The sequence below is a fragment of the Chelonia mydas genome, chromosome 3 (assembly GCF_015237465.2).
Source record: "Chelonia mydas isolate rCheMyd1 chromosome 3, rCheMyd1.pri.v2, whole genome shotgun sequence".
In the NCBI taxonomy this organism is placed as follows: domain Eukaryota; kingdom Metazoa; phylum Chordata; order Testudines; family Cheloniidae; genus Chelonia; species Chelonia mydas.
Window position 1 is genome coordinate 188,244,797 of NC_057851.1, and position 21,651 is coordinate 188,266,447.

General features: G+C 44.9%; 1 long non-coding RNA gene across 1 annotated transcript in view; it reads left to right on the plus strand.

Moving 5' to 3' along the window:
- The window catches only part of LOC122465243, a 30,596-nt gene extending 12,029 nt beyond the window's left edge, over positions 1-18,567 (plus strand). Inside the window, exon 3 of the long non-coding RNA XR_006289944.1 lies at positions 18,327-18,567. This is a non-coding gene — a long non-coding RNA (uncharacterized LOC122465243). The remainder of the gene's footprint in view (positions 1-18,326) is intronic.
- Positions 18,568-21,651: the final 3,084 nt, after the last annotated feature.

The following is a 21,651-nucleotide window of genomic DNA, read 5'->3' on the forward strand; positions in this document are numbered from 1 at the left end:
TATATTTTAAATACTGTGTTGCATTATGCCCTTCGTATCATGCACACTATATGCTAATAACACTTAGCATCTCTATTATTATGGTATTTAATATTAATGTAGTGGTAGGGCCCAGAGGCACCATCATTGATGGGAGGATTTCAAAGGTGAGCATTATTATTCCATTTTACAGATGGGAAGACAGAGGCACAGAGAGGTTATGGGATTTGCGTGCAAGTCTGTGGCAGGGCCCAGCATAGAACTCAAGTGTCCGGACTCTCAGCCTCTTTCTCTAAGCACTGGAAAATACTGCCTCTTCAAAACCACTGAACACCCATTAATGCTGCATCACAATCGATTCACAGGCAAGAGTTTTGTGAGGCAACGTTTTTCTCCCCCTCCTCCCCCCTCCCTGCACAGGCAAGGTGCAGCGGGACTTCAGAGAGGTTCTCAGATGAAAGCGAGTAACCGCCTAAGAAAGCAAATCCTGGCTACGTTGTTGCAGCACATTCATAGAAGAAGATCACTCATTGGGAATGTGGGACTCCATTCAGAAGGCTGGTTATTGGAAAGCATAGGTCCTTGGGTCCTTTTGTACATCCACAGGACCTACACATCCATTATCAATATATTCCTCAGGCCAGTGAGTAACGACTACAGACAAAAGTAAAGGATGGGCGGCTATGAACAAAATGTACCCGAATTTCTTTCTCGACAGAACGTAGCTCTTCTTAAGTTATAGTTTCTTCTAAGACCATAACTCTGTTCATTGTGGGGCTGGTAATAGGGGCGTCCGTTATTTGAACAGTCAAGTAATTTTTATAGTGTCTCTCAATTTAAAACTGTCTGATGGCAAGGCAGGCTTCTTCCTTTTCCATAAAAAGAACGGGAGTACTTGTGGCACCTTAGAGACTAACAAATTTATTTGAGCATAAGCTTTCATGAGCTACAGCTCATTTCATCGGATGTAGCTCACGAAAGCTTGTGCTCAGATAAATTTGTTAGTCTCTAAGGTGCCACAAGTACTCCTTTTCTTTTTGCAGATACAGACTAACACGGCTGCTACTCTGAAACCTTCCTTTTCCATTATATCCTTGAAAAATAGCATGGAAGTGCAGGGAAAGGGCTGCCCAATTTATCCATAGAAAGGAAAGAAGGTATCCAGAGAAGTCTTCAAAGGGAAGGGCAGAGTCTAACACATCTTTCTGCACATAACTCAGAACAGGGCCAGTTCTAATGTGTTCGTGCCTTGGGCAAATAATTGCCATAGATGGAGAACCTGCTTTGTTGACTCCCACATCCCTAAGTAAACAAGACAGGTTCTCCGTCAGATCCCATCTGTGAGTCCCACCCATCTCTTTCATTTGCCCCTTCCAACTTCCTGCTGTCCCAGTTTCCTTTGCAATGCCTTAGCCTCCCCACCTCTTTTCTCTAGGTTTAGGACATGTTCTTCTGATGACGGTCAGCCTCGTAGCTTGCGCTCTGGAGATAGGCTCCCATAGCAAGGGTCTTTTGCTCTGGTAGGTTGTTCCAAAAGAAACTCTGCCCTGACTTACTTGTCTTTAAGCATAGTGCCCTGAGCAGTTGCCTGTGTGGTCTGTGCCTAAAGCACAATGACTGAGCATGGAGTTCTGGCCCCCTGGTGCAACAGTCATGTTTAAATATTGTGTGTCAGTCAGTTTATACCAGTGTGCATGCTCCTAGAGAGTCAGTGCATATTTTAAACATAACACTGCTGACCAAATCATCTGCAAAAGAACTAATATTTCCATTCACACTCAAAGCCAAAGCTGCAAATCATCCCAGAATCCATGGCTGTTATCAGGTTTGGGCTCTTAAGGTGTGAGTGATCCTGAAGTAGATATGGCTTTATGTTGCTTGTTTAGGTTGCTACAGTGGCTCCAATTTCCTTGCTACAAAGTAGAACTGTTGATTAATTGCCATTAAGTCACGCGATTAACTCAAAAAAATTAATCGCGATTTATCGCCGTTTTAATCGCACTGTTAAACATTAATAGAATACCAATTGAAATTTATTAAATATTTTGGATGTTTTTCAACATTTTCAAATATATTTATTTCAATTACAACACAGAATGAAAAGTGTACAGTGCTCACTTCATATTTATTTTTATTATAAATATTTGCACTGTAAAAATAAAAGTAATAGTATTTTTCAGTTCACTTAATACAAGTACTGTAGTGCAGTCTCTTTATCATGAAAGTTGAATTTACAAATGTAGAGTTATAACAGTACAAAAAATAACGGCATTCAAAAATAAAATGATGTAAAACTTTAGAGCCTACAAGTCCACTCAGTCCTACTTCTTGTTCAGCCAATCGGTAAGAGAAACAAGTTTGGTTGCAATTTGCAGGAGATAATGCTGCTTGTTCTTATTTACAATGTCACCTGAAAGTGAGAACAGACGTTTGCATGGCACTTTTGTAGCCGGCATTGCAAGGTAATTACATGCCAGATATGCCAAACATTCATATGCCCCTTCATGCTTTGGCCACCATTCCAGAAGACATGCTTCCATGCTGATGATGCTTGTTAAAAAAATAATGCGTTAATTAAATTTCTGACTGAACTCCTTGGGAGAGCATAGTATGTCTCCTGCTCTGTGTTTTACCTACATTCTACCATACTACATTCTTCATGTTGTAGTAGTCTCAGATGATTACCCAGCACGTTGTTCATTTTAAGAACACTTTCACTGCAGATTTGAGAAAACGTAAAGAAGGTACCAATGTGAAATTTCTAAAGATAGCTATAGCACTTGACCCAAGGTTTAAGAATCTGAAGTGTCTTCCAAAATCTGAGAGGGACAGGGTGTAGAGCATGCTTTCAGAAGTCTTAAAAGAGCAACACTCCAATGCAGAAACTACAGAACCCGAACCACCAAAAAAGAAAATCAACCTTCTGCTGGTGGCATCTGACGCAAATGATGAAAGTGAACATGCGTCAGTCTGCACTGCTTTGGATCGTTATCGAGCAGAACCCGTCATCAGCATGGATGCATGTCCCCTGGAGTGGTGGTTGAAGCATGAAGGGACATATGAATCTGTAGCGCATCTGGCACATAAATATCTTGCAACGCCAGCTACAACAGTGTCATGCGAACACCTGTTCTCACTTTCAGATGACATTGTAAACAAGAAGTGGGCAGCATTATCTCCTGCAAATTTAACCAGCCTTGTTTGTCTGAGCGATTGGCTGAACAAGAAGTAGGACTGAGTGGACTTGTAGGCTCTAAAATTTTACATCATTTTATTTTTGAATGCAGTTATTTTTTGTACAAAACTCTACATTTGTAAGTTCAACTTTCATGATAAAGAGACTGCACTACAGTACTTGTATTAAGTGAATTGAAAAATACTATTTCTTTTATTTTTACAGTGCAAATATTTATAATAAAAATAAATATAAAGTGAGCTCTGTACACTTTGTAGTGTGTTGTAATTGAAAGAAATATATATGAAAATGTGGAAAACATCCAAAAATATTTATATAAATTGTATTCTATTAATGTTTAACAATGTGATTAAAACTGCAATTAATCATGATTGATTTTTTTAATCGCTTGACAGCCCTACTAAAAAGTAATTCAGATGTATCCATCAATTATGCCTAAAAGCAGTAACATGAAGTGAATGGAGTATATCAAAATGAAATATAATGACAGTGCCCGTGGACATTATGCATCGATGTAAAATAACCACAATGCTACAAAAAGCTTTTATTCCAATGCTCTGGTTACTTTGCATCAACTCACCTATTGCACCAGAGAAAGTCAGCAAATGGGGTATTCACGTGCAACTTTGTTTATGTATAAAACCAAGGTCTAGTCTACCATCGGCAAAGAATCCTAAAAGCAGAATTGGAAAAGCAGCTAAGAATTTTGGGCTATTACAGAAATGTGCAGGACCGGGTGGGGGGGGTGGGGGTGGGAATTTTTAAAGTAAAACAGAGAGGAAATCAGAAGACTAATGCTGATAATTAGAGAGACAAGATGGCTGAAACAATATATTTTATTGGACCAACTTTTGTTGGTGAGAGAGACAAAGCTGTCGAGCTTACGCAGACCTGAAGAAGAGCTGTGTGTGTCTCGAAAGCTTGTTCTTCTCACCGACAGAAGGTGGTCCAACAAAAGCTATGACCTCACCCACTTGTCTCTCTAATATCCTGGGACCAACATGGCTACAACAACAGTGAATACAATGCTGCCAATTGTTACTTTTATTACAGTAGCATGTAGTGACTTCATCTGAGTTCAGGATCCCATTGTGCCAGATTGTAAAGGAACAACCCTGTACTGAAGAACTTACTGTCTAAATAGCCAAGCAAGAGAAGGAAAGTATTGAGTCCCAGTCCAGTGCATTAGGCACAAAATCGTTTCTCTTTGCTTAAAACCCAGCTAGCCTAGCACTGTAGTAAGTTTAGATAACTAGGCCAAACTTTTTTCAGTGACAATTTATTAAGTAAGCGCACAGGATTTTCAATATTTATATTAATATCTTAGGGAATTAGTTTGCCTTTGCCCCGCTCCCCCAGCAAACCTGTCCACCTCGCCAGCAGATTTTGTCTACTGGCTCATTGAGTTACAGAGAGGGTCAGTGAGTGACTGTTAGCCCTCCATGTAAGTACACAGAGCTTTCATTTGCATGCCTTTCTGGGGTTTGTGTTCAGATGTCAAACATTTTCCTTAGCATGTTGGTCATTACTTCCCCAGTAGTGTACAACTGCACTTGCATTGCAACAGAATGTTGCATCGTACCTCCCTAGCAGTGAACAATCACAACTGCATTTTTCAGATTAAAATGTATTCATTATCCTTTCTCTAGAAAGGTACAAGCTTTTCATTTTCCTCCTAATTTGTTTCCAGTCATATTAGAGTGCTGACCCATTTCCAAGACTCTTTGATCTTTTTCATAGGATCATGCAGGGAGTGACTGAGTAAACATCCCTCAGAGACTTAAGTTCATTAGAATCTTAATAACACTCTTACCCATGGAAGCCTTAATAGGTATCCAGGCTGATTAGGCCATCCAGAATAATCCCTTGTAGACACAACACTAATATTACAAATAAATGGTAAGCCAGGGATCTTCATTGGAGGTCACATGTTAAGGGAAGATGCCTGCAAGAAAGATCCTCCTAATTTGCATGGGGTAGTTAGCTTCCTGGAAGTGGTGTCCTTTCAGGACTACACAGGAAGAGCAAGGTATGCTACTATGCCCTGGTCTACACTAGGACTTTAGGTCGAATTTAGCAGCGTTAAATCGATGTAAACCTGCACCCGTCTACATGATGAAGCCCTTTATTTCGACTTAAAGGGCTCTTAAAATCGATTTTCTTACTCCACCCCTGACAAGTGGATTAGCGCTTAAATTGGCCTTGCCAGGTCGAATTTGGGGTACTGTGGACACAATTCGACGGTATTGGCCTCCGGGAGCTATCCCAGAGTGCTCCATTGTGACCGCTCTGGACAGCACTCTCAACTCAGATGCACTGGCCAGGTAGACAGGAAAAGAACCGCGAACTTTTGAATCTCATTTCCTGTTTGGCCAGCCTGGCAAGCTGCAGGTGACCATGCAGAGCTCATCAGCAGAGGTGACCATGATGGAGTCCCAGAATCGCAAAAGAGCTCCAGCATGGACTGAATGGGAGGTACGGGATCTGATCGCTGTATGGGGAGAGGAATCCGTGCTATCAGAACTCCGTTCCAGTTTTCGAAATGCCAAAACCTTTGTCAAAATCTCCCAGGGCATGAAGGACAGAGGCCATAACAGGGACCCGAAGCAGTGCCGCGTGAAACTGAAGGAGCTGAGGCAAGCCTACCAGAAAACCAGAGAGGCGAACGGCCGCTCCGGGTCAGAGCCCCAAACATGCCGCTTCTATGATGAGCTGCATACCATTTTAGGGGGTTCAGCTACCACTACCCCAGCCGTGTTGTTTGACTCCTTCAATGGAGATGGAGGCAACACGGAAGTAGGTTTTGGGGATGAAGAAGAAGATGATGATGATGAGGTTGTAGATAGCTCACAGCAAGCAAGTGGAGAAACCGGTTTTCCCGACAGCCAGGAACTGTTTCTCACCCTGGACCTGGAGCCAGTACCCCCCGAACCCACCCAAGGCTGCCTCCTGGACCCGGCAGGCGGAGAAGGGACCTCTGGTGAGTGTACCTTTTAAAATACTATACATGGTTTAAAAGCAAGCATGTGAAAGGATTAATTTGCCCTGGCATTCGTGGCTGTCCTGGATGTACTCCCAAAGCCTTTGCAAAAGGTTTCTGGGGAGGGCAGCCTTATTGCGTCCTCCATGGTAGGACACTTTACCACTCCAGGCCAGTAAAACGTACTCGGGAATCATTGTACAACAAAGCATTGCAGTGTATGTTTGCTGGCGTTCAAACAACATCCGTTCTTTATCTCTCTGTGTTATCCTCAGGAGAGTGAGATATCATTCATGGTCACCTGGTTGAAATAGGGTGCTTTTCTTCAGGGGACACTCAGAGGTGCCCGTTCCTGCTGGGCTGTTTGTCTGTGGCTGAACAGAAATGTTCCCCGCTGTTAGCCACGGGGAGGGGGGAGAGTTGAGGGGGTAGCCACGCGGTGGGGGGAGGCAAAATGCGACCTTGTAACGAAAGCACACGTGCTATGTACGTAATGTTAACAGCAAGGTTTACCCTGAAAGAGTGTAGCCACTGTTTTATAAAATGTGTCTTTTTAAATACCGCTGTCCCTTTTTTTTTCTCCACCAGCTGCATGTGTTTCAATGATCACAGGATCTTCTCCTTCCCAGAGGCTCGTGAAGATTAGAAAGAAAAAAAAATGCACTCGTGATGAAATGTTCTCTGAGCTCATGCTGTCCTCCCACACTGACAGAGCACAGACGAATGCGTGGAGGCAAATAATGTCAGAGTGCAGGAAAGCACAAAATGACCAAGAGGAGAGGTGGCGGGCTGAAGAGAGTAAGTGGCGGGCTGAAGACAGGGCTGAAGCTCAAATGTGGCGGCAGCGTGATGAGAGGAGGCAGGATTCAATGCTGAGGCTGCTGGAGGATCAAACCAGTATGCTCCAGTGTATGGCTGAGCTGCAGCAAAGGCAGCGGGAGCACAGACTGCCACTACAGCCCCTGTGTAACCAACCGCCCTCCTCCCCAAGTTCCATAGCCTCCACACCCAGACGCCCAAGAATGCGGTGGGGGGGCCTCCGGCCAACCAGCCACTCCACCACAGAGGATTGCCCAAAAAACAGAAGGCTGGCATTCAATAAATTTTAAAGTTGTAAACTTTTAAAGTGCTTGTGGCATTTTCCTTCCCTCCTCCACCAGCCCTCCTGGGCTACCTTGGTAGTCATCCCCCTATTTGTGTGATGAATGAATAAAGAATGCATGAATGTGAAGCAACAATGACTTTATTGCCTCTGCAAGCGGTGATCGAAGGGAGGAGTGGAGGGTGGTTAGCTTACAGAGACGTAGAGTGAACCAAGAGGCGGGGGGTTTCATCAAGGAGAAACAAACAGAACTTTCACACCGTAGCCTGGCCAGTCATGAAACTGGTTTTCAAAGCTTCTCTGATGCGTACCATGCCCTCCTGTGCTCTTCTAACCGCCCTGGTGTCTGGCTGCACGTAACCAGCAGCCAGGCGATTTGCCTCAACCTCCCACCCCGCCATAAACGTCTCCCCCTTACTCTCACAGATATTGTGGAGCACACAGCAAGCAGTAATAACAGTGGGAATATTGGTTTCGCTGAGGTCTAAGAGAGTCAGTAAACTGCGCCAGCGCGCCTTTAAATGTCCAAATGCACATTCTACCACCATTCTGCACTTGCTCAGCCTGTAGTTGAACAGCTCCTGACTACTGTCCAGGCTGCCTGTGTACGGCTTCACGAGCCGTGGCATTAAGGGGTAGGCTGGGTCCCCAAGGATAACTATAGGCATTTCAACATCCCCAACAGTTATTTTCTGGCCTGGGAATAAAGTCCCTTCCTGCAGCTTTTGAAACAGACCAGAGTTCCTGAAGATGCGAGCATCATGTACCTTTCCCGGCCATCCCACGTTGATGTTGATGAAACATCCCTTGTGATCCACCAGAGCTTGCAGCACTATTGAAAAGTACCCCTTGCGGTTTATGTACTCGCCGGCTTGGTGCTCCGGTGCCAAGATAGGAATATGGGTTCTGTCTATAGCCCCACCACAGTTAGGGAATCCCATTGCAGCAAAGCCATCCACTATGACCTGCACATTTCCCAGGGTCACTACCCTTGATATCAGCAGATCTTTGATTGCGTGGGCTACTTGCATCACAGCAGCCCCCACAGTAGATTTGCCCACTCCAAATTGATTCCCAACTGACAGGTAGCTGTCTGGCGTTGCAAGCTTCCACAGGGCTATCGCCACTCGCTTCTCAACTGAGAGGGCTGCTCTCATCTTGGTATTCATGCGCTTCAGGGCAGGGGAAAGCAAGTCACAAAGTTCCATGAAAGTGCCCTTACGCATGCGAAAGTTTCGCAGCCACTGGGAATCGTCCCAGACCTGCAACACTATGCGGCCCCACCAGTCTGTGCTTGTTTCCCGAGCCCAGAATTGGCGTTCCGCAGCATGAACCTGCCCCACTGGCACCATGATGCATGCATTGGCAGGGCCCATGCTTTCAGAGAAATCTGTGTCCATGTCCTGATCACTCACGTGACCGCGCTGACGTCGCCTCCTCGCCCGGTATCGCTCTGCCAGGTTCTGGTGCTGCATATACTGCTGGATAATGCGTGTGGTGTTTAATGTGCTCCTAATTGCCAAAGTGATCTGAGTGGCCTCCATGCTTGCCTTGGGATGGCGTCCGCACAGAAAAAAGGCGCGGAATGATTGTCTGCCGTTGCTCTGACGGAGGGAGGGGCGACTGATGACATGGCTTACAGGGTTGGCTTACAGGGAATTAAAATCAACAAAGGGGGTGGCTTTACATCAATGAGTATTTCAGGCAGGACTTCACGGAGGGTTCCAATAAGAAATGGTGCACCTAAGTAATTGTTCTTATTGGAACAAGCAGATTGGTCTGGCCTCTGATTGATACATGGCTAGATTTACCTCGCTGCACCTTCTCTGTGAGTGACTGCAGTGTGACCTAGAGGAATGAGTCCCCTAGACGGGGGAGGGGGGGAAGCAAATGAGTACAAAACAAATCTGGTCTATTTCTTGTTTTGATCCACTCCATCTATCTTTTACATCTTTGGCTGGCAGCAGACGGTGCAGAAGGACCTCAAGCCATCCACATCTCATGGCTGCTCGGCAGAAGATGGTACAATAGGACTGCTAGCCATCCTCATCTCTTACCTGCCCAGCAGAAAATGGTACAATAGGACTGCTAGCAATCCGTATCGCCTGCCTGCTCACCATAAGATGGTTCAATAGGACTGACTGCAGGACTAAAGAGAATGACCTGGTCAAGTCACTTCTAATGTAGTCCCTGCACCCATGTCTGCCCAGGCGCTCCTGGCCGACGTGGCCAGGAGCACCTCGGACATGACGATGACGGCTACCAGTCCTATTGTACCGTCTGCTGCCACAAGGCAATGGGTTGCTGCTGCTGTGTAGCAATGCAGTACCACGTCTGCCAGCACCCAGGAGACATACGGTGACGGTTACCTGAGCGGGCTCCATGCTTGCCGTGGTATGGCGTCTGCACAGGTAACTCAAAAAAAAAGGCGCGAAATGATCGTCTGCTGCTGCTTTCACGGAGAGAGGGAGGGAACGGGGGCCTGATGATATGTACCCAGAACCACCCGCGGCAATGTTTTAGCCCCATCAGGCATTGGGATCTCAACCCAGAATTCCAATGGGCAGTGGAGACTGCGGGAACTGTAGGATAGCTACCCACAGTGCAACACTCCGGAAGTCGACGCTTGCCTCGGTACTGTGGAAGCACTCCGCCGAGTTAATGCACTTAATGCACTTAGAGCATTTTCTGTGGGGACACACACACTCGAATATATAAAACCGATTTCTAAAAAACCGACTTCTATAAATTCGACCTAATTTCGTAGTGTAGACATACCCTATGTGGTCTTTCAACCACAGTGGAAAGCTGAGGTTTGAGGGTGAGTTGAGTCTGTTGTAGTAATTTAGATTGAATGTATGCACTAAAGGTGTTAACGTAACCCAGGCATTGGCCAACATTCAACAGTTTTAAACGAGGTTAGGGGTTTGGTAAACTGAGACTTCAGACTCTTTAATACCTTGGCAAACACACTATTAAAAATCCTTTTAATCTTTTATTAAAGATACAGAAAAGGGAAAACAGTTAAAGCATTTGAAATGTAAAGCATTAAATGAGGCTTTTACATTCATTTGTAAAGGATGCCTTTTTGCCTCTGACCACATCTTGAACTTTGTTGTTTAGCCCCGGTGGCACTTTTTTGGTCCTCTTACTATGTTTTTTAAATTTGCGGTATACATTTAAGTTCAGCCTGTATTATGGCATATTTAAAAAGTTTCCATGCAGCTTGCTGGCATTTCACTTTTGGGACTGTACCTTTTAATTTCTGTTTAGCTAGCTTCCTTATTTTTGTGTAGTTTCCCTTTCTGAAGTTAAAGGCTACTGTGGTGGGCTTCTTTGGTGTGTGCCCCCCCCCACCCCAGGGATGTTAAATTTAATTATATTATGGTCACTATTACCAAGCAGTGCAGCTATATTAATCTCTTGGACCAGATCCTATGCTCCATTTAGGACTAAATCAAAAATTGCCTCTCCTCCTGTGGGTTCCATGACTAGTTGCTCCAAGAAGCAGTCATTTATGGTATCAAGAAACTTTAGCTCTGCATCCCGTCCTTAGGTGACATGTACCCAGTCAATATGGGGAGAGTTGAAATCTCCCATTATTATTGAGTTTTCTATTTCTATAGCCTCTCTAATCTCCCTAAGCATTTCACAGTCACCATCACCACCCTGGTCAGGTGGTCAGTAGTATGTCATTGGTACCTACATGTATCCATTACCACTGACTCCTCCCCAGTACTACACATAGGCCTATCTAGATGTCTTGAGATATCTGCAACCTTTGGACCTGGCAGGCAAGTCACCATGCGGTTCTCTCGGTCATCGCAAACCCAGCTATCTTTATTTCTAATGTTGAATCTCTCATTACTTTTATCTATCTCCTCCTAATAACTGGGATTCCCTTCCCTGGAGAGGTATCCGCAGGATAAGAGGATACCATGACATCATCTGGAGGGAGGGTCCCATCTATGGGATCATTACCTCCACTCCACTTTGATGTTTTCCTTCCCTGAGACTTTCATCCTCCTTAACAGCACAGAGGCTGTCAGGCTGGGGGTGGGACAGGACCCTTCTACTGTGTCCTGGAAAGTCTCATCTATGTATCTCTCTGTCTCTCCTCCAGTTCAGCCACTGTGGTCTCCAGAGCCCCTGTTCAGTCTCTGAGGGCCATGAGCTCCTTGCACCAAATGCACTCACATGCCACCTATCCATAGGGCAGGTAATCATGCATACTGTATTCGGTGCAATAAACTGGATAGTGCCCACTCTGTTGCTGGGCTTCTCCCTGTATTGTCTTTACTCCTGCAGCTTTCTTTGTTGTTGGGTTTAGTTTTTTTGTTTTGCTTTGTTATTTGTATCGTGTGTGTGTGTGTGTGTGTGTTTACTGCCTTAATTTTTTAGAGAATGTTAATCAGGGATATCTAGCTCTCCTCCTCTTGTTTTAAAAACTCCCTCGCAAAACAGCTGATTGCAGGCATGGGCTTGGTATTAAGGTGTTTTGTAGAACATTAGCTACAAATGTTTTCACTTTTAAATACTTGTTTACATAACTTTTCTTATAATGCTGTGAATTAATAGATCTTTATTTTACAGCTTTAATGGTATTATAGTTATTGTCATCTTCATTCTTTTACCTTAGAATTTCCCCCTGCTCTGTGGATCTTGTATGTTTCTTGAACAGGAGATATTGGTCTTGTAGAACTGATAATCTCTTTTGAGTGTGTCTTTGAACTATAGTCATAAACACAGCAGAGCTTTCAAAGTACGCAAGACCAACCCTGTAAACCCTGTAAAAGTCACGAGGGGCCCATTGTGCTCAGTATCAAAATTATAACTTTTAGACGTTTTCAGATCCATAGGCAACATGTTGATTTCCTAAATTTCATAGCCAATGCCTGCAGACCTTGTAAACCCCATGTTTACTTCAATGGCATTTACAAGGACTGTTGAATGGGCCTGTGCATATTGTAAGGAATACACTCCCCTGCCTTATACAGCCCACTGCCGACACTAAATGCTTTATCATTGCAAGTGCCTGTATTTCTTGAGTGGCGGCCATTTGGCTCCCAGATTTCCCATATTGTGTCACGTGTCGGTCTGTAAAATGTATACATTGCTTCAGCCAGAACTATAGCTGATGCATTTTACAAATATGCAGAATATACCGGAACTCATGGAGTTTGTAACCTCCCTGAATGAAAGCTATTCCTTTGTGGATTATGGCGACTACTCTGGGTGTGTCTAGGAAAGTTTAAAGTTCTTTGAACCAAACTCTTAAATCCCATTGATGACATCTTTAGAAAGTGTAATCTCCTTGAAACAAAATTATGGAGATTCCAATTGTGCAGAAACTCATAAGAGTTTCTCATATCCTTAAATGAAAGCTATGGGAGTTGCTTCTACTTAGATCAGGGCTGAATTTCAGGTCATATTTTTGTTGAATGGGCAATTCCTCCATGCTGACAAAGGATACTGTTTTAGCTGCATTGGACCTTATCCAATAAGCACAGAAGACAATGAAAAGATTAAAGAAAAGACCCTTAGTGCTTTTGGAACATTTGGCCCTATCTGTCTGGGTGTTGAATCTGATCATTTATTGCAGCATCAGAATAGTGTGTGTTGCTGAACGTTGTATTATTATTTACTAGGACTCTTAGTTAAAAATAGAGTCTTTTGTGATACCTTTGATTACTAGCACATTGTGACAAATCTGCTTTGCAGCCTCAATTATCATTGCTATACGAATAGTCTTTACAGAATCTACATAAAGTGAATAGCATGCTGAATGTGATGTCCTGGTGAACATACTGTTGGATAACATGGCAGAATAATTATGGCCCTTTGAGGATCTGGGCTATAAATTTCCCCTAATGGGAGTTAGGCCCAGATCCTCAAAAGGTATTTAGATGCCTATGTCCCTGTTTTTCTGTCTCATATATGAAACACAATGCTACCAGTATAGGAGTACATCTATAGATGCAGGGAGAACCATGGGTATTATAAACAACAACGTTTGCTACTTAGACCTTTTTATTCATAGATCACTAAGCATTAGCTCTTTACAAAGGTGGGTAAGTATCATTATCACCGTTTAAAAGATGGGAAAGCTGAAGAAGGGAGAAGTTAATTAAGTCCTTTGCCCAAGAAAGTACAGCAACTCAGGCAGACCTGATAATAGAGCCCAACTCCCTGTAATAACAAGGAGTCATGCCAAGGGTAGGTGCACTGCAGCTACCCAGAAACCCTCATTGTAATGTTCCTGTGATTATGATGTCCACCACCCCTCATGGCCACAGGTTGCTCTGCTTTCCCCTTCTTCACAGAGCACCAAAGATCCTTGCAGGAGTGACAGAAAGTCCCTGAAAGTGGATGGGGCCACTGGTGCCCAAACCATGCCCCCCCTTTACCTCTAAGGCCCCACCCCACCCCTTCCCCCCGAGGCCCTGCCCTCACGTCACCCCTTCTCCCCAAGCCCCCGAGGCCCCGCACCCCTCTTGCTCCTCTCTGCCTCCTCCGCCCCTGTCACTCATCCTTAAGGCAGGTACAAAGTGGGAGGGACATGGCCCCCTCGCCTCCCTTGTTCCAGTGCCCCTGTCTCCTTGTAGTAGGGGCCAACCAACATGTCCACATTCTCCACCCTATGTGACACAGCAGGGCTTCTCCCCAGTTTAACAAGCACTCACTGCCATCCCTAGTCTCCTTTAAACAAGTTTACTTATCCAAACATAAGAACATGAACAGACAAAAAGAGTTCCTCAGCAAATCCTTTGTCCTAGGGTTTCCAGGCCTCTCCTCCCAGGGGTCTCTGGTAATCCTGCTTCTAGCAGCTTCCCCATCCCAGCCAGCTCTCTTCCCCTTTTGGAACACCAGCCCCAGGGCTGCCTCCCTGAGCACCTTGTCCCCTGTTTCAGGGACCCACCACAGGCACGAGCTCCACTTCACAGCACTGTGTGGCTCTGGTCAGAGGCATCAGGCAAGCCTTTAGTTAGCCAATAACTCATGTTGTGTGGGACATGGGAGACGTGTGTTCTATATTATTTGCCCTTTCAATAAACTTGTTGTTCTCCTCCAATGCGTAGGTGCATTTGTCATACCCTCTTCCATCTAGCTGCTCTTGCATCACTTCCCCCTGCAGCTACTGTTACCCTAGTAACTCTGTTGTGTGTGCAGTGTTGGATGCTTCTCTCTTCTATGCTCTTTCTGGAAAGTTACTGGTCTAGCCTATGGCCACAGCTTGGCAACATCCTTGTGCCTCTTGCTCTGCAACCGGCCTCTTTCCCTGCCTTGCCTGGCCCTAGATGCCTGTGCAGGCCTGGCTGGGATCCACAGCTGCAGAAACCTATGTGAATCCTGATGGCAATATAGCATATACCTGCCAGCCTGCTCTCTCCCTGCTGGCTGAGCCACATGCCCAAAGGAAGAGGAGGTGGTGGGAGCTACACAGGTGAGGTCAGCATGGTATTAAGCATGAGCAATACCTCCTCAAACTCCATCGGGAGTGAGTGTTCCCTTGATTGGCAGACAGACAGCTAAGGAGGACAACCTGGACATGGTGATTTTCTCTGAAAAAGGACTGTAAAAGTGGGCGTCCATGTTTTTCATCTCTCAGTGATGTGATCAGTCTGCAAGAAAAACATGTTGACCCAAATGCCAGCCTGGCACACTCAGCCTGGGGGCTCTGAGAGCCTCTTTCCTTTTCATGCATCATCACGAAAGCTCTGTGGGCCGAACACTGCCTCAATTTCCTCCTCTGGAACCCCACTGAATGCATCCTCCCCATGTGGATCTCCCCCTCCCACCCGGAAGGTTGCTCAGCTGTCTTTGTGGCACCATTTCCCTCTCCTCTGCTGGACCCATGAAGGGTCTGGGGTCCATGCTGGGGAAGGAGCAGGCTGGGGAGGGGTAGCGGATGGACATCATTCTCCTTTGGCCCTGCAGAGATTCCTCCGATAGATAATACAACCCTAAACTGTGCTAGCTTCTTAGCAGAAGCCTGTCAACCAGGTTACAGGAGGAACTGCAGTTGGGAGAGCCCCCAGTAATGTGACTCCAATGGAGCTGGTCTCTCATGGATTACTGGGGATCTGCCAGGTTTGGGGTCAGGTCCTGTGGCCTCTTCCATGGGTGGGGGTTGCAAGGCCCCCCAACAGAATGATGTGAAGCGTTCTCCATGAGGAAATTCTCATTGAGACGTCCTCCCTCAGAGCCATTTCCTTGGGTTTGATCACAGGAGGGGATGATCCAGGCTATGATTTGCTCAGGAAGTTGCGATGCAAAGTTTGCTCTCTGCAAGCCTGGGTGGAGCATCAGCTGGTGAAGCAGGTAGAGGTGAGTTAGTGGTCTGTTCTGGAATGAAGTAACAAGCAACACCTCTCTTCAGGTGAGCTTGTGTCGCCCTGCTCCTGTGATGTGATCACAATAGTAGTCCCAGGTAGGAACCATCAACCATGTCTCCTTTCACATATTTCACTGAGAAAAATCAGATTAAAATAAAATTCTTTCATAAACGGAATCAGTTTTCATTGCACCTTGTCATTGGGGATTGCTCATCACCCTACAGCTCGGGAGTCTTTCAAAGCAAGAGGGCAGCTGTACTCCTGGCTGTAATAATGCTCGTTAGCACCATCAGTAGATGTCCCTTTCTGCTGACACTCTGATCATCACATCAGCCTTTGCCCAGTGTCTGCTCACAGTGGAAGAGGGAGCACGTTAGTTGCGTTGACAATGATGGCACGGAAGGCAGTTGTAAGTAAGCGTTCTGAATGTTGTGTTTGATAGGAAGTCAATATCTGTGAAACAGTTTTCCTGGCTGATCATTAGAAGAGCAAAATACACCTGCCACCAGGCCTGAAGAAGGTGATCCCCAGAATGCAGCAGTGCCATACCTGTCATTCCAAAGATATAAATGGAAATCATACACATATGAATAGCAGGATATGCCCCCAGTGTTGAGAACTGACATGAAGAGCTGCATGGAGACAGCCATACGTAGGACAAAGCAATTTTAATTGGCCTGACAAAACTCAGGTTCTATTCTTGGGAACCACCTACTGGCGCCTCATCTATTAACTAACTATATGTATACAGCTGTGCAACACTCTTGTAACGCTCAAGACCTAAAATGAAGAGGCCAGCTTGATTTTGCCAGACCTTGAATGACTGTTCAGGTTGCATAATATGCTGTTGGTTTTGTGACGGAGGAGAAACATGCTTCTGTGCTCTCTTAAAAGCTGTGTTAAGTAATGAAGAGAAGCGTAGATGGGACCAGGAGAAGGGATGTTGAAAAAAGTGAAGTGAGAGGAGATGGATGAGGAGAAAGAAGTGAAGGAAGACTAATAGTGTGGAATCAGTAGCTAGAAAAAGTCAGGAGGCCTGATTCTCCACTGGCCTGCACCTTGTGCAAAGGTAGAGTAAAATACCACTGTTCTGACTTGGCTGCATTTTACACCCGTCTTGCACTGGTGTAAACAATGGTGACTCTGGCCCAGGCAGGGTTTTGTGTGTGCATCAGTAAGGATCATGTGGCGCAGAAAGAAACTTTCTGAATGATTTGGAAGCAGCAGAACAAACCAGAAGGAAATAGGGAGTGGGATTTCTCACTGCTTCGCCCTTTGTGTAGCCATCTGTGCCTATGTCACATGAGTGCCAGGGGGCTGTGAAATGCTACCGTTCTGAGTCTGTGGCATTTGTTAGCCTCTTTGCACAAAAGCTTAATATCTAAATAGATAAACGAGAGGAAGGGAAGCGACTTGACCAACCAGCAGAGCCAGGAATAGAATCTGGGTCTCCTGACTCCCAGTCCAGTACCTTGGCCTCTGGCCCTGCCTGCTTTTGCCAATAGCTTTACATAAGGCCCCCACTGCATCGTTTCAATGACTACACAGCATGCCACACAGTGGAAAAATTAGGCCTAGTTTATCCAGTGAGACATGAAAACGATTGACAAGTCCAGGACGGGCAGGACTAGATAGGACTGAATGTTTTCTTCAGAGACTGAAACAAACTCATCCTAGTGACTAGCTTAAAGGGACGACTGGGTCAAGACAAAAACCCTGCATTGATAGGTGTGCCTAAGAACTGTGGACAAAATCTTCAGCAGGGTTTGAATCCGCACAAGCTGCAGCGTTTGGAAGAATCCGTGACCTGTTTCTGAAACAAGTTGGGTGTACAAATAGTTACGTAAGCTGTGCCAGAAATTACTGATCTTGCACCTCCCAACTGGATAATTGTGCCTGGAAATTATTAGAGGTGATCGTTTATGGGTGCAGTTGGGTAATTGCTGGGACCAACTAGGTTTTATGGGTGCATTGCCCTGCAATGAGGACGAGCTGGGACAGAGATGCTCTTCCTGGCATCATCCCCCTGAGAATCTGTGGGAAGTGTACTGTCAATGGGAGTGTTGCCATTACCATCAATGAGAGAAGGATCACGCCCATGAGCTGTCAGCTATCCAATTTTTGGTGTTGTAAATATAGGCAGGACTATCCCGGGGGAGAGTTCCATGGTCAGTATTACGTGAACAAATCAATTGATGTTCTAATAGAGACAGGAGCACAAAGGGACACATCAATGTGCATCAAACCACAGCAAGCCAAAGGAATGGGACTCACCCACTGCCGCGCTTGGGTTTGTTCTCACACTAGGTCAAATCCATGATTGCGGAGGACTTCTGATTCCCACCTGGAGGCAGGCCTGCTGTTTTTAGGTCAGTGTGTCTCATGTTTTCTGGGACTGTTATTTACACGAACATCACAAATAAAAATTCGTAATTAGACAGTTTTTCTTGTTAGTGATGTTGATGGGAACTTTTGGGTCACCGCTTTCACAGTCTGCATATTGGTATCTCCTGAACACTTAAATGATATTATTAACTGCAATAATAAATTGTGTCTTTGGGTTGGGAGCTCTATATCTCTGCGAAAGGTCTGAAGATCCCCCAGGTTCTCCAACCAGGAGACCCTGGGATGCAACCTCCATCCTTCTAGCACAGGGAGAGTTTCCTCTCCCAAGCCTGTTAACTTTCTTTTTTAATTGACTGGCACCTACAGTTGTTTCTGCTTCCCTCTCAGGCTCTGTGTGATGTCTCTGCTATACTGCAAACACAGGGAGCATGAGGCTGAGAATATGTGACTCAAACCCAATTCTCCATCCCATGTGGCTGCATAGAGCACTACCACCAGGCATAGCATGAATGCCTTTTTCATCAGGAAAATGTAACCACCTCTTTACTGGTGCTCAACTCCAGCATCTCTACAATGGCAGCACAGGTTTGTACTGATGGCTTGCAGTAGAATGCTCTGATATATCTATCTGAGGGTTTTATACATCACCATGGTATCTGAGTGTCTTCCATGTAAAATCAATAGCAAGAATGAAGTCCCTGGTGGTCTTGGAGTTTCTGGCTGTTCTCTTTTCTGGTCAAAACTCTGCTGGGGGTAGGGTTTTTGTTTGTTTTTTAAAATATTTTATTAATTTCCTCCTTTTATTTTGAGGTAGTGTTGGAGGGGGCTAGGATTAGAAGACGGTGTCAGTATTGTGAGATGTACCTGGTACAGGCAATAGCCCCATGCAATGTAGTTTTCCCAGTGAACTTTACCAAGGACATTAACCAGTAGCAAAATGGTTAATATTAAGAGTTATTTAAAGTGATTGTGTTTACAGAGGTTTCTTGCAGTCAAAGCAGCAACCTCCTTGTATACTTCCATGCTCTGTTCCGTGATGTATTGCAAAAAACTCAACATTTGTCATTTCTGTGCCATGTCTCCTTGCACATAAATCCATGCAAATGAGACGGGAGCCTGTCTTTGGAAGACACTTTCATGATTTGAGGGTGTTTGTCTGGCTTGGTAGCTTTCCCTGATTGCACTTTTTTCAGAACTATTGAAATCCCTAATGAGATGTACAGATTACATCTGTATAAATCATTCCAGAGATGGCAGATATTTCATTGATCACAATGAATAAAGGATCTAGGCCTTACTCTTTTGTTTTCATTACAAGCAGTACTGTATTACAGTTCTTAACTGTACCAAAGAGCAGAATTTAGCCTACACTCATCAAAGGATAGGTCAGGTTAGTTGAAAAGACAAGACAGTTGTTGCTAAAATGGTCCACAAACATCTAAAAGAAAAGTCGTCTTATGCAGAGTGAATGCACAATTTTTTCTTTCCAGTAGGAATATGCTGTATCATACTGTGAACTGCACATTCCCTGGCTTTAACAGGAGAAAGCCACACTTCTATATCATATTGCCACATTCTTGGGGAGTGGGGTAAGGAGAGGTCTGATCTCACAGACAGAGTTGATGTCGTCATTAAGCTACAGTCATCCCTTTATCACAGCCAGCGCTAGCTGTGATTCTCCATCGTTGCCAGTTGTGTGGTGGTGGCAGCTGTTCAAAGGGGGTATGCTATTCGTTGCCTACAGTGTGTAGGAGCTTTGTTGGGCCACATAGCACTGGACATCTGTGTGAAACAATGGCAAATCGCATAGTCTGCAAGTTGCCCACTGTGCAATAATAATAATTATCTTTATCTTTCTGTGTCCATGAAATCTTTAAAATTGCACTAGAGGGAATGATTCTGCATCAGCAGGGAAGGGGCCTGGATTATATATTCAGTCCTCTCCACCTTGCACATCTCTGAATCCTCGACTGTGCCATTCCACGCAACTGTTCTCTCACACACTGCCCAATCAATTCTCTAAACCTCTGTAGACAATCATGCATTACTGCTCTGGATTATAGTCACTGACCTTTCTAGTGATACTTACATCGGATTGTCAGAGGTGCTGAGCACTGGCGCCACCATTGGCTTCAGCTGACATAGCAGGTGCTCTGCATTCTGAAAATAAGGCCTCCAGGCTTTTGTAAAGGCAATGTTCAAAAGTGATTCGTTATCTCAATTTTGGGGGGCCAGTTTGAGATGCTCCAAAGGGGCTTGCTGTTCCTGAGGGGTTGCTCAGCACTTTCGGAAAATCAAGGCTCTTTTTTTAAAGTGTCTCAAGTTGGATATTCAAAAGCTAAGGCACCTAAAATCACTAGCCAGTTTTAAAAATGTAGGACATTACAATGTGTTTGTGTGCATGTGTATGGGGGGGAGAGAGAGAGAACACACACACACACACACACACACACACAGAAAGAGTATCGGCCGCACTGGCAATGATGCCTGTAGTTAGGATTGCCTGACAATTCCCACTATAAGATCCTACTTTCAGTTGCTTATAACATATCCAAACTTTAACCATTCAGACTGAAATTTCCCGATGCTGGGTATCTTGGACTGAATTTTTCTGAAAAGTTACAGCACAAATGAGTCAGCTACTTCTGAGAACAAGGTTGGGGGGAAATATGTTGTTTTGCCCTTGTTAAAGTATTCTTACAACCATTTCACTGAGAAGCTCTAGTGCATCCATCCTTTGGTGTAAGGGCTTGAAATTTGGTAGTACCAGGGATGTGCCTTTTGCTGTCTCTGTGAAAATCTGCCCAATAATTTTAGCAAGCTATAAGCCTGTGAAAATCACAGTTCACACATGCATGTACTGTTAGAGGCTGGCACCATTAGTCTCTGAAGATTCCATCTGAACTAAGCAGAAAGGGCCAGGGATTGCAGGGTGTGGGACAGTAGGATGGGAACAAAGGGGTAGAAGCAAAGAAGGGTGGGACAGAAGGCTGGGGGAGACATGGTGCGGAATAGGGTCAGAAGGGGGTCCAAAAAGGGAGGAGTGGGGCAAAAGGATCTGTAACCAATAGAGAACACTGCCTTCCAGAATCTGGAACTTAACCCAGGAGTCCTGAGTCTCATCATGCCTCTACTGTCTGTGAAGAGCTGTGAACCCCACTGGCAAAATGTGTCTCATCCCCTTGTCTTAGCTGATCCACATAGGGGATAACAACCTATTACTGCTACCAGTAGCTCAAGTAGTAGAGATTTGTGCTGTGGATCTAAAGGTTCCAACCCTACTGATGATCCATGTAGGAGTCAATAGCCTTCAACATGGTGGAATTTCTATTTTTTCAGGGTTTTTTTAAACTTAGGCAATTACATTTAACCCCCTCTTCCCACCAAAACCTCAAACCCGCATTAAGAAAACACTAATGTTGCAAAGTCAAGCATTCAGAACTTAGGAGATGCTGGAATTAGGGTTGACTGTTCAAACTTAATTCTGTTCCCATGAGAGAAAGTCACTTAAACCAAAATGTTCACAGATGGCCACTGCTTGTTTCTCATTTTCTCAATTGCCAATTTGAGATACCTAGTGCCAGGTTTGCAGGAGTGCTGAGCGCTCACCACTTCAAGTTACATCCCTGGGAGCTGTACTCAGAACATATAAAGTACTGTACAAATACTAAATAGCCTGAAAAATTAGGCTCTAGGCATCTCAAGTTGAGCA